This window comes from Coturnix japonica, chromosome 3 (assembly GCF_054131305.1).
Source record: "Coturnix japonica strain WE chromosome 3, WE-NBRP24, whole genome shotgun sequence".
Lineage (NCBI taxonomy): Eukaryota > Metazoa > Chordata > Aves > Galliformes > Phasianidae > Coturnix > Coturnix japonica.
This window is the reverse complement of record NC_140665.1, coordinates 20,897,378-20,905,027: the sequence shown is the minus strand read 5'-3', so window position 1 is coordinate 20,905,027 and position 7,650 is coordinate 20,897,378. Positions and strand designations below refer to the sequence as shown.

The window sequence follows — 7,650 nt, the reverse complement described above, 5'->3', positions numbered from 1 at the left end:
CACCAGTGGCCCAATCTGGCCATTTGCTGAGCGTTACTGCACTGGGAAGGAGTAGCAGAAGCAAAAAAGTGCTATTCGCTTAGTTGTTGCTCTTCAGTCTCGATATATCACCAAGTGTGGTGCACAGTATCTGAGATATGAATGCCTACTTCTCTTACTCACAGGAATACTCTGGCATACAGCCTATTGACTGGCCTGTGCCTCTTTCTGAATACAGATCTTTGGTATGAAAACAGATGGCTGGCTTTACAGGATGCTTTAGGTAAGCTATAGTTAGGAATCCACAGCCATATTAATGAGCAAATCTGAAACGTTTTTGTGCTGTGGTTAACCTACCCCTGCTCCTACAAACAGAAGCCAACAGATTTGCCCAAGCTCTTCCCTTGCTGATGCAATTCATCCTGTCAACATGTACAATAGTGTGGGCACAATTTATCACAGCCCCCTTTATTAAGAAAGAAATACTGGGCTTTTAATTCAGCAAAGATACTTTTGCCATACTTCTTACTGCTGCTGAACTTCCTGTTGAGCTCCTTGAGAATTTTGCCTGTCTAAGGAGTTTTGACAAGACCCAGCGCCGGGAGGCACAGCAGAAACTCTTTGTTTGCTGAAATATTATCAGCTGATCTGAGTACTCTCTTGTGAAATTGTTTGTTTATAATATCCATCTTAGAGCATTTGCACTTCACTGATGACTTGAAATTTAAGCAGTTATTTACAATTATGCTAAATAAGACCACATTTCTGTGCTGGTCACAAATTAAGTCAGTTATCAGATTACATTTCTGTCTGATTCCTTTTATCTCTGATACAATGCGCTGCTCTCAACAATGACATCGAATGAACTTAGATGTCTGACTATAAATCATGCACATGTCGAAACAATAATGCTGAAAAGATTATCATCACCCTCTGTAATTACAATAATGGAAAACAGATACCGAAAGGACATTTTTCTGATCCTCAGAAAATCCCTGAAGAGGTCAATTTACTTTTCCTTGGGGAATATTTAACACAAAGAAAGTTATTGGTTTATACATCTGCTGAAAGAACTAAACTTATAATAAGCACAATGCCACAATATAAATTGGAAATATATTTTATTTCACCGTTATGGTGGGGGGCTACAGATGGTCCTGATATACATAGTTTTATAAGTACTTTTTAGACTGAGAACACTGTTCACTGTCTGATAAAATGCTCTATCAAAGCTGAGATGCACTTCTGTTTCTGGGAACATGTTGCAAGTAGCAGGGGAGAATATCATCCACTGAGATAGAGCAGGTATCTGTTTTGGGAGTTGAGTTGTTGCAGCAGAACTGGGTGCGGTACCACTAGAGGTTTTGGAAGAACAGAACTTCTGGTATAGTCTTTGACCAACTCCAAGAATGGAAGTGCTGTAATAAAGGAAAATAAGCCCTAAGAAAAAGAACCCTCTACATACTTTTAATTTAATTTATTATTATTATTATTTTTTAATTGTAAGAGTCATACTCTTTAAGTCCTGAATTTGTAGCTCTCAATACCAAGTTGAGGCATATTTTCTCAGATTTCAATAAGTCTCAGTGGGTGCATGGACTCTTCTGGCATTCTACACAGACCCTAATTTAGTCCAACCAAATTAGATTTCTTTGTCCTATTTTTAAATGCTTAGCAGACTACTGTAACAGATAAACAACTGAGAGTGCAATAACCTCCTGCTTGAATGCTGTTGTGGAAGGATAGGAGTTTGGATCCATATGTAAATAACCAGACTTTGCTCATCCAACACATCTGGACATTAACAGGATAGAGTGCACTTGTATAAGAAAATCAGCTGCCAGCTGAAGGGGCAGTAATGTCCAGAAGCCAGAAGTAGTAACCTCTGGCACAACCAAAAGTAGAAATCCATAGCTTGTCCATAGTCACAAGGTTTTGGCTGCAAGAGTAGCTTACATGCTGCATAAAGAAGAATCTTGCAAGAGAACAACACAAATGTGCAGATGAGAGTCACCATCTGCATACACACCTGTTTGTATCACAGACCTATTACCAGCACTAATCTCCAGCACATTCTGGCAGCTTTGTCCTCCAGCATTTAGATCAGAGGGCACACCTCTGGTCTATGCACTTCCGAAAGCACATAGGTGGTAGAGAACAGGGATAAAACAGCAGCCATGTGAAGAAATACTTAAGAGGGGGGGGTGGGGTGGGGAGATTGTGAACAAGGTTTGTAAAATCATGACCACAGCAGATTGTGTGAGTGCAGAACTCAGTATGTGTTGGGTCCTTGAGTATTTTCCTTCTGCTACTGTCAAAACATTTTACTGGGCCATGTTGGATTTGACTCAGACAGGTATGTTTGTGCTTCTGCCCTTAGAATAACAGCTAGCAGAAGGAGCTAAGATAGTGAATATCCTCAAAACAAGTACTGCACTGTGGTGTTGTCCCTGCTCTGACCAGCAGTCTGCTGTTTTACCCTTCAGCATTTCCCTGTTGTGTGCTGGTGTAGCAGTGCATGCTGCAGTTTGTGGTTAGCCAGCAGCTCCCTGTGTTTGAGGAGAAGGTTTGCCTTCTCGCCTTACACGCTAGCTTGCTTGTTTGTCTACTGGTACAGCTCATGAAAGCTGTTGCGAAATGTGTGAGTTACCAGAAGAAAACATTGCTCTGTCTTGTGTACAGAACCCAAGCTCCCTTAAAACATACCCATAATGGGTAAAGTGAGTACCTTGTGTCCTGCTTCTGAGGGTGGACAGGACATAGATACTCTACCCAGGATGCAGGCTGGACAGTGCTCTTTAGAAACAATCTAATCTTCTCTTCTCTTTTTGTCAAGGGAAAACTAATTTGTATGAGCCTTTTTCTGAAGCTGGATCAGACTGGATCACCCCCTACTGGGGGATGCTGGAGGAGCTAATGATGTGTTACTGACTGTGCTTCATCCTTTTTTAGTGATAAGAAGGATATATGGGCCCAGTGAAGTTGCATCTTCAAATTCATTTCAAACACATTAAGAAAGTTGCCTGAATATACAGAAGAGTTGCTAATACTTTAAAATACATTTCTGAGTGTAGATCCTAGTTCTCCCATCTCTTCTGATGACTTGACATATTCTCTGGGATTATGCATTTTCAAAATCTGAATGCATGGTCAGAGGTTGAGATTTATTCAGCATAAACAAATTAGTTGTATATGTCTAACCTGGTCACTGAGGTGCCTTTTACAGTCAATGTAGATCTCTTCAGTATAGTCAGAACTGCCTAAGTCTAAATTCAGTTTAGGATCCTACACTGTTCGGACAGATCATGACTCAGACTGTAATTTATCTACTCACTGTCTCAGATGATTACAAGGGAAGATACCATTACTAGCTCAGATGTAGACATCTACACTTTAGCCTACTGAAATTAAGAAAGGTGAGTCTCCTGAAGGAGATAAGTGTGAGCAGATCTCGTATGATCACACCTGAGCTATAGCTGCTGAGCACCAGTTGTCTTAATTTTACTTCCCTTACTGGGATACTGCAAAGGGATCTTACCCTAGAAAAGGATTTCCCTGATGTAAGAATTCTCATCAGCAGCTCCTTCTCATCAACTTAGGTTCCTTTTGCAGAGCTGCGGGCACAACCATAATAGCTGTGAAGTATGGGCAAGTGGAATGGTTCATGGAGCAAAAATTTGAGTGGAAGTGCCCTAGGTGAGAATAACAGCATAATTAGTCCTAGAACTGAGACAGTCAGAAATGACCTTTACAATCACTTCTCTGAATGAGAAAGCAGATCACCTGACTGTGGTTGTGCTAGGAGGTCTTCATGAGGAGAGTAAACTTACCCTTCGAGTTAATAATATTTCACTTAAATCCTGTATAGACACAACATCCTTGGGCACTTTTCTGTGCTTGCACATACCCACAGGAGTACAAACAAGGCCTTAGCAGAGAGCTTCTTACTGGCTCTCAGGCTTCTCGGTCACCTCCCAGCACAGTGCCTACTCATTTCCTTAATGGCACCTTTCAGCATTTCTTACCACACCACTGAAGGAGCAGGTGCTAATTCTAATTCTAAATAAATATTTCCTGTATCTTTTACGGTCAAATCTAAACCATAGTAAGCCTTCTTCAAATTTCCTAGTTTGCCATTCCAACCTCAGGGAAAGTTCACCTTGTCAATTACATTCTCCCATCCAGATAAGATCACTGCTGCTGCTGCTGCTGCATACTTCTAATATCCCACACTGCTACTCTTCTTTAGGACTTTTTTTTTGTACACTGATGAATATTTTGAACTTAAATCTTTGCAAGTTGAAAGATACTTTCAAACTCAACCATTCTATGGTTCTATAATTATTTTTCCTTGTAAGCCAAAATGCATGAAGGGCTGGTAGACCTCCAGTATGCACATCAGGTCTTATTTGCTGTCTTCTTTACGTCTTCCTTGTTAGACTTTTTCTTTGCTGAAAAAACTGCCCACATAGCTCAGTGTGAAGACTTCTAATTAAATTAGCTACTTTATTATGGTCTTAATCTCTTTTTAATTCCTTCCTATTGTTATAATAATTTAGTTCCCTTGTTAGACTTAAAGTTGGTTAAAAGCAGAGCAGATTAAAACCTGCAACACAGGCTATGGGTTTTTATGTCATACAAGAAGACAATAATAGTCAAATATGTAACTATTCCCCACAAGTTCTTTCTTTGAGATACGCAGTAAGACTGTTGTTGAGATGTCTGAATATCATATGCTCTTAATCTCAAAACATTATTATCTTAAGTACACCAGTCAATTTGCAGCCATTCTAATGATTATATATAGAAATGTGTATAATCACAAAACATATTTCATCTTGAGTATATCAATCTTAATACAGAAATCCAGAACAGTATATTCTGATCAATCTGCTGTTGTCTCAGTCCTGCAAATAGGATGTGATTCTTTAATATTGTTTTTGCTTCTCTTCCATTTTTAGATGGGACACGGCGTGAAGAACATTATGCAATGCACACTGATTTATCACCCTGACCCTAAAACTTAGAGTGCATCAGACAATATTCTTCAGTTGAATTATACTCAGCTCAACACAAACATTTTAAATAGATGAACCTCAAAGAAGAAATGCTGCTCTAAGACATTTCAAAGGCATTTACAAAAAAAAAAAAAAAAAAAGAGTTGGGATTTTAGAGTTCTTCTTGTTTTCATTACTCTGTGCTCAAGCTTTGGCCAAGTATCAAAGCTCCCAAAAGCAGCAAGACAACTAGGATATTTAAAAATTAAAAGGGGGGGGTGGGGGGGGGAGGAAAGGGAGTGGGGGGAAAGAGCCTTCAAACTATCCCATGAAAGAATGATGTTTTTCTCTGAAGTTTTGGTCTCTACTGCAAGGTTTCATTTTTATTATATTTTTAAATCAATCTACAGCAATTCTTTAATTATACTGTTGTCAGTATAGCAACAGTATATCCTTAAAGCATTATAAAATCGTACTGAAATTAATCTACCTAGATCCCAGGGTTCAGACTACCATCTGCAGTCTCAGCATACAATGCTCCTTTGTAATGCACTTTTAATTTAGCCTTTGGAAAGTCCTCAGTGACAGCCAAACCAAGTGGTTTCAGAGAGTGGCAATTCTTTAAGCTACTTTTCATCAATCATTTCCACTTTGTTCCCTTTTAACAAAATGCATTCCATTTTCACTTTAATTGAGAAGCTGAAAACTTAAGATGAGGCATAAATAACACAAAGACTGTGTAAAATACATGCCCCTGACAGCGTCATCCTACAGTTTCTACTGTCTTCAGGAATGAAATGGACTTTTCCAGGTAATTGAAAGAGTGTTTTTAATAGCACCAGTTGTTAACTACTGTATATTACAGTGATCCAAGTAGAATTGTACAAGTCTTTGTCCTTATCTCCATTAAAATAAATAAATACAACACTAGGGTTCTCTGAAAGTAATATCTTCTATTTTATGATGTTGGCCTGCAACAACAGAGGCAGATGCTGGTGGTATGGCAGTAGAAGCTGAGCCTTCCCACCAATATCCTGTTACATTTTGTTGCCATGTGACTGATGACAGCCGCAGAGCAGTCTGACAAAATAATGTCTGACATAGAATTGTGTATGAAGCAAAGGAATTGAATTCTTCCACGTGGAAAAATAAATATACTCATTAACATTCATTAACACTTGCTGAACAGAGACTGAAGAATGGATGTGAGAACAGTAAAGTGGTAAGTGATGCATTTCAGCATCGGCAACAGCGATGTGGAAGACAAGACATATGCTGGATGGTCATGCACAGCTGCCACACTACAAAATGAAGAGTATCTCAATCAGTTCATCCTTGCAAATCATCAGATTATGAGCAGGAAGCTCTGTATGGAACTTGAAGGTGTTGGAAATGAGGGTGGCAACACTAGAATATCACAAAGTTTTTGCCAGGTGAGTTCTATGATTGCTCACACAGGAACAGAAAGAACACCATATGCAAGTTTGTTGGGACCTATTGAACAAATTGATCTCTGGTGGGTCAGAGCCAGGAGTTCATCCTGAGTGCAGCTTCCACTAGTTGTCTTATTTTTATTCTACTGTGTGTATGCTTGTTACAGAGAGTTCTGCTGAACAGCATCTCCCCAGTATATTTATTTATAGATTGATATATGTTGTGGTTCCCTGTGTCAGCAAGGCACTGGAGCTTGTGATTCAGGAGCTCCACTGCTGCGTCTTAGGTTTTGCAGATTTATAGCACCAGCCAAAAAGAAGTACTTATCCCAGCTTTTAGGTATCTCAGCAATGATTAGAGAAAAGTAGCATGAAAAACAGCAGTAACTTTCTGCTCTCCATAGATAACAAGTTAGCTCTTACAGCAAAGGCACTACTGTTTCTCTACTCAAGCCAGCTATCTCACACAAGATGTCCTTCTCCTTTATAATTTCTAGCTTGACCTGAGCTTATGAAGCATGGCCTGGGCAGTAGTACACACTTTTTGGACACCACAGAACAAGCCCGCTACCTTAGATGTTTCAGAGATTATGGCAGAGAGGGGACTGAACAAGCAGAGGTGGAGAGGAAAATTGTTTTTGCCTCTATTCATAGAGAAAGAAGTGGGCATCTATATGCTGTGCCAGAGAAGGACCAGCACACACTGATGGTCATTCTCCAAAGAATCTAGAAATACAATTACCCGAAGTTGCTGGACAACAGGGAGTTAGTTAGAAGGGGAATAAAACAACAGATGACTTGGCTCTGAACAGAGACTCTCCTCTATTAGCACTGCTGTGCTAATTCCCTCCCCTATAACTCTGAGGCAATAATAGGAATGCTTATCTCAGAGGGATTTGTAGGCTTTTACTGAGCATTATACAAATGCTGTTCCTACAGCACTGATTTCAACAGTACTACTTAATATGTACGGCCACATGTGAAGGAGACCCACAGCAAGTGACATCTGAACTTTAACAGCTCAGACAGTAACTGCAAAGAGAAGTGCAATGATCCCTATGGTGTGGTTTTCTCCTTCCTCACACACAGGCTCTGGACATGGGGTTGGGGCAATGAGGTGAGACTGGAGCACCCCAGGCTTCCTCCCTGATGGAGCTCCTTACCACAGGACCTGCTTCCCATTACTACTAGGGCTCAGTGGGACGTGAAAACCTCAAATGACAGAAATTTTTTGTTTTAGT

The 7,650-nt window shown here is 39.9% G+C and overlaps 1 long non-coding RNA gene across 1 annotated transcript; it reads right to left on the bottom strand.

Annotated features, from left to right (window-relative positions):
• Positions 1 to 1,083: 1,083 nt before the first annotated feature.
• Positions 1,084 to 3,671, bottom strand: LOC146761306 (uncharacterized). Its single transcript, XR_014943853.1, has 2 exons — positions 3,518 to 3,671; positions 1,084 to 1,397 (listed from the first exon to the last, which is right to left on the bottom strand). It is a non-coding gene; the product is annotated as an uncharacterized LOC146761306 (long non-coding RNA).
• Positions 3,672 to 7,650: the final 3,979 nt, after the last annotated feature.